The following is a 5,972-nucleotide window of genomic DNA, read 5'->3' as shown; positions in this document are numbered from 1 at the left end:
GGGTGTGTTTGGTTTGCATCTCCATCGCTGTGATATGGGGGGAGGAGGGTGGGATTTGGGACTCTGGGAGAAAGAAAGTTGAGCAAAAGTTTTTTTATATTCTGTGCTACTGCCGTCTCAAATTTCTCTTCTGTGGCTGGGACCCACGAGGTGGAGCTGGGTACGGATCCTCAAATTCTGGCAGTGACCATTGCATAGCCCAGCGTCTTGGCCAGTGCCTGTGTTGTACTGGTCGCTGATGGGGGCTGACCGGCCCCGTGTGTACCACGCCTGGGTGAGTCGTCTCTCCTGGGCTCAGGCCGTGCCCAAGAAGTGCGAGGGAGAACCTGAGTCACGCTGCTGCACATCCCAGCGGGGCTCCCTCCGAGTGAGGGAGAGGCAGGCGCCAGCTGCAGCGTGGTGCTCAGCTGCGACAGCAGCTCCGACGGTTTGCGGAGCGCCATGCCGCCTCCCGCTCTCCCCAGGACCTGCTCTGACCCGGCTCAGGCAGCAGTACAGCGCGAGACCCAGCTCGTCTGCTGTTTCAGGCTCTTCTCATCCTTTATGCCCTCAAAGCACAAGCTAGCATCACTGGAGAGCTCCACCAGACCTACAGCAGGGAGAACTGGTGCACTGACAGCCTCGTCTGAGTGCGCGAAGGTCTACAAGTCACGCAACACATCACAGATAGGAGGAAATCTGCAGCTGGTCTTCCTGCAGGAAGCTCTCCTTGTTTCACAGTGTTCAGCCTCTTCACGTCAGCCAGGGCCAGACTCAAAAACAATGCCACGAAACAGCCGTAATGCTATGAAAAAGCACAAGTTCTAGGCTGTTGCTTATCCTCATGTCCCCTCTGAAGCCAAAGCCCAGGTGAGACTGCGCACAAGGTGCCCGTGGAGGCAGTCCCAGCCCCCCAGGTCTGTTCTCTCGTTGTCGTGTGTGCGGAGCGTGCTGCTGAGCTCACGCTGTGCACGGGGTAGCTGGGTACCAACAAGAGCGGGGCGCTGGGCACTGGTCGTCCCGAAATGGTGCCTCCTCTTGAGGCTGTGCAGCCTTGATGTCCTGAGGAGGTCTAACCCCTGGAAGTCGTACTTCTGTCTGGTGGGGGAAGGATTACATCCAGTCCTATTGTTCAAATTCCTCCACTCGGCTCTTATGAAATCACAGTTCTGCAGCAGGAGCAGCCTGTTCGCTGAACTTTCTGAACAGCTTATTCATGACAAAAAAAGTGGTGCTGCCTGCGCCTGGAAGCTTTGCTATGGGAGCTGCCCGGTCCCAGGCAGGGCGCGGGACGCTGTTTCCCTGTGCACAGCCTCCCCTGAGGCCAGCGGTGCTTCGCGTGTCTGTGCTGCGCGTCGCTCTGCCAGCTAACGCCAGCCCTGGCTGTGCTGCTCTGCTCTCCCATTGTCAGGAACCAGCAGCAGCAGCCGTTTGCCTTTACGCTGTTCCCCGCGGCTGGTGCTTGCGATCCTCTTCCGTGCCAGATTAATCTGAATGGTGGCTTTTTGATGAGATCTGTCCTGTGCTCAGCATTTGTTAGAAGTCTCTTACTGGGGCCTCGCAGGGCGGTGTGATGGATGGTTCTGGGAGGCGCTTTCCGTGGCAGCCTTCCCCTCTTCTGAACTAATGAAAACCCGTTCATCACCGGCCATGCCACAGTGCCCGCGATCTGCGGCTAGCAGTGAGACAACCCCACTGTAGGTTGGTCAGCAGCAAAGCAGTAATTCCATCTGCCCCATTCAAAAAGGACTTCAGTTGAGTTTCCGAGCAGCGGCACATCCCCACCATGCACTTCCCAACCCTCGCCCCTTCCCAGTTTATGCTTCTCTTGCTTCAAAAGGAGAAAATCCCGTGTTACAAAAGCCAGCGCTGTGTGGCGAGGCTGCAGTTTTACGTTTGCTTCTGTCTCGCGGTAACAATTACTGTCAGCAACTCAATAACAGCAGCTTCCTTGCTGGAGGAGAGATGCTACTGATTGCAGGTGCCTTGAGAGACCTAATTCTTCTGGCAAATTAGGATCTTAATTATTCATAGAAAGCCTAGTCAGAACATTAATAAAGGGAACATGAGGAAAATGGTTCACATATGAGATCAGGGTGAACAAATAAAAAATCCTGCGACCTTCCCCTTTGCGCACGGCGTTCTGGTGAACAGCAGCGAGGTGTGATTCTCTGCTCTGAATCCAGACCCGAGACAAGGTCCCCCTGACCAGCTCAGCAGGAGGAAACGAAGCTTTGCTCTTACAGGATGTGCCAGTAACAGAGCCTCAGAAAAAGGAGGTGTCTCATGCAAAGTCCATCTGACGGGTGCCACTATGGACCCTCCAGGCTGAGGAGGAACGCACGTCCGGTCCAGACGCAGAGCTGGCCTGGCAGCCAGAGTGGCAGACCACCACCAGCTCTGCCACCGACTGGAAACTCCCTCACCTCTCTGGCCTTCGATTCCTCCTCCTTCTCCACAAAGCAGATAGTTACCCTCCCTGAAGGACTGTTGGACTTAGATTACTAGCATCTACAAGACATCTGGATATCCAAGAGAAGAAAGGTTAGTGCAGAGCAGGCTGGTTAATGCCCGAAGTCTGTGAGTGATTTTAAATGAGGTAAAAATGTTTCTCTTCCCCAAAAGCCACTGCAAATCCCCCTTGTAATGTGTGTTGTGTTGTTAGGCAGCCTTCTGTCAAAGTTACCTAACCGATTGTCTTTTATATCTATATTTTTGTGAGAACACACTGAAGCAAGTTCTCGATGGAGGGAAAGCAACTGTGCACTTTGTTTTAAATCTCCAAAGGATCCAGCCTGGGGGGAATTGGGAATTAAATAGCACCACTCGTGAAAAATAGGTGACCTAACCCTTCTGAGCTCCTGCATCTGGGCTGCAGCGATCAGCTGCTCCGTTACTCAGAGGGGAGGTTATTTTTAGTTCAGAAATGGTCTCCTTACACTCGAGAGCACAGGCAAGCACGCGGAGTGTAACGCCCCGCACACATGCACACGCTGCAGGGCAATTAAACGTGTGTTTTGGGAAATGTCCGTGAACACATAATAAAGCCCCCAAAACCCTGTGAGGTTCGCAGTCCCCTTTCCCAGAGTAATTTATAATTATTATCGTTATTAGATTGTGGTGTGCAAAGGCAGTTTCTGCTCCCAAGGAAAAGACCATGAGCTACGGCACTAATCATCTGCCCAAGTGCTACCTCCTCCGTCAGCTTCCCTCCACCCTACCCAAAAAGCAGCAGCTGGAATGATGCTGGAAATGAGACATTTGTGGTAAGAGCAAGCAGCGCTCCAGACACAAGAGACGCGGCAGCTCCAGCAGCAGGTAATCCAAGGGAGCCGCGCTTGCGCGCTCCGGCCAGCTGACAGCCAAAGCACCGCTTGCAGCTGCTCGGCTCCCTGGGCTCTGCTGGGCGCCAGCCTGGGAAGTGAGAATGGCAGGTACCAAACTGCGTTTCCTCCCATCTGCTGTCAGCTGAGCTGTAGGAAGCTGCGAAGCGGGAAGGAGCGGGAGGCTGGTATCGTCTCTGTCCCCGTGGTGTGCGGGAAGGGCTCTGCTGGCTGCAGCGCCAGCTGTTCCGAGGGATGTGTCCCCTTAGGGGTTCACTGGGACCTGCACAGGCTGCCACACCTGAATTGTCACCCCCTCCTCATGGTCCCCATCCTGCAGTCTGCACGTATGTGACGCTGTGCTCTGGAGAGCACAGGGCAGCCTCTCTGCCTCAGCACTAGCTCCTCGCCCTGTTGCTAGCTTATTTTTCCCGAGGGGTAGAGAACAACAAGCGAGAGAGGATGCTGTGTGTAGTCTCTGCCTTCTGTTTCCGTCAATGCTGTGCTAACAGGGTTTCGAGTCCCAGCAGGCAACAGACAGAAAACATTTCACTGTAGCCTTGCCGGCTGAGTTACTAGTGTCCAGACCTTGTTATGGGCAGATGAAAACATGATCAAGATTGGCGGTGTGAGTGCCACCTCTCCTGTGGTCTCGACGTGGGAGCAGCACAGCTTGTGATGTTTGGGCTTGGGAATCCAAGAATGACACCGGGAGGTACTGAGCAGGGATGGGGATGAGGCCAGTGCTCTGCTCAGAGCTTCTCTTTGCAGTGCTGGAGCTCAGTCTTCTGCTCCTTGACAGCTGCTCTCCCTCCCAGAGGTGACAGGAATCCAAAGCAACGCACAGGGATGCATTCCCAGGAGACAGAGCTGCTGCAGGGAGTGAGCGATGGGTATGAATCAAACAAAGCCAGCAGGGAGGTTTTCGTAGCACACAAGAAAGAAAATCCCAGGTATTCCTTCCCTCTGTCGCGTTTTTGGAGTCCTGATGCTGGCAGGGAGGAACTAGGGGAGCCACAGCGTGAAGCATGTCATGCCCAGAGTGGAGCCACATGTCTAGGCAGCTGCAGGCAAGCCCTGAAGGAGGGCGTGCCACGAACAAGGAGTTTAATCACCAAAATCTGGCAGGGAAGAGCTTTAAGGTGCAGCAGGGAAGGTGAAGGTTCAACAAAGGACGTGCGAGGAGAGCCCTGGAGCGGAGAGGGCAGCAGAACTCTGACGGAGCATTGCAGGGATTCGGGATCGGTCCTGCCCTGCACGCAAAGGGAAGATGCTGAGGCTTGGAGCACTGACCTAGGAGGATCCCGCCAGCAGCAGCACCCAGCTGGGCCTGACTGCTGCGTGCGCAGGGGCTGGGGACAGGCAGCCCTGTCCCCCCGCTGTCTCCCTGCTTTCTCAAGCTCAATCTTGAATATCCAGCTGCCCAGCCAAGATTTCCCTCTGAACAAGGACCAGAGCCAGCGAGGGCATCCAGAGCACGCCAACTGCCATCTACCACCTGAGCGGGCAGGGGAGGGGGACCGCCGGGCTGCACGCGCGCTGCCCCGGGAGAGGGAGGGGAAAAGGCCATTCCCGGTAGAAAAGCTGGTAAAGCAGCTTTTTAAGGCTTTTAAACCACCTGAGTTCGTGTTTGCAAAGAGCACCCAAAACTTCCCTGGTACGGTGCAGGCCAGACCAGTGAGATTCCGGGCAGCGTGAAGAATGCATGGAGGGACGGTCGTGTTAAACGCGCAGAGACGGTGCACGTGCACCCAGCGCATTCCCTGCGAGCGCAGAGCTGGAAACGGCTGCGCCTGCAGCAGCAGAGCTGGAACACGAGCTCCAATGCAGCACTGCTGTCTCAGCAGAGAGAAAGCGAAAGCCTGGCCCAGAGATTACCCCAGACTGTTTCACTGCAGCTGCCTTTTCGTCGCTGTGGAGATGCAGCGCGTTCCTGCCTGCAGCATCCGCAGATGAAGGGGGTGCCCGCTCCTGAAGATGACTGCTGTTACCAAACCTGGCCCCACTTCCACTTTTCCTCGCTCAGCAGAACTGCCAGCGGGGAGGATTTAGCAAATATTGTATAGCTCACCTAGAAAGGTCCCAGCCTCCTCCCTGCAGAACTCCTGGGAAGCACTCCTCCAAGATGTTTCTTCCTCCGTAAGAGGAGCAGAGGTTGGGGGAAACGCTCCAGGAACAAATATTTCTTTAAATACACACAAACCAGCCAGCCTTGGCACGTGCCTGCAGACCCGCCAGTGTAAAGGTCAGGCAGAATCGCCCTGCAAGGCGGGGGGCGGAGGAGGATCTGCTTGTTGAGCCCCTCGGAGCAGCAAGGCTGGGTGAGACAGGAGAATGAGGAGGGCAGGACTCTCCCCTCGCGCACAGCCCCCATGCCAGCGTGGTGTTCGGCAGCTGCACGCTGTTCGGGTGGGAGAAGCAGCAGCTGAATTGAGAAGTTTCCATGGCAACCCAGGCAGGGAAACCCCCTCCAGAGCTGGGGAGCATGGGCTGAAGGAGGGGAGAGAGCAGCGCGTGTGGAAGGCACACGACGAGAGGCCATGGGCACGCTCAGGCACAAGCGGGGCGTAAAAAGGCAGCCGTGCTCCGGCCAACTCCAGCACGGCACAGACAGGGAAGCGTGCGAGCGCCTGCTTGGGGGACTGGCAGGCAGAGCTGTGCAGAGGAGGG

The sequence above is a fragment of the Chlamydotis macqueenii genome, chromosome 26, assembly GCF_036417535.1.
Source record: "Chlamydotis macqueenii isolate bChlMac1 chromosome 26, bChlMac1.mat, whole genome shotgun sequence".
NCBI classification, from domain to species: Eukaryota; Metazoa; Chordata; class Aves; order Otidiformes; family Otididae; genus Chlamydotis; species Chlamydotis macqueenii.
Note: the sequence above shows the minus strand (reverse complement) of the source record.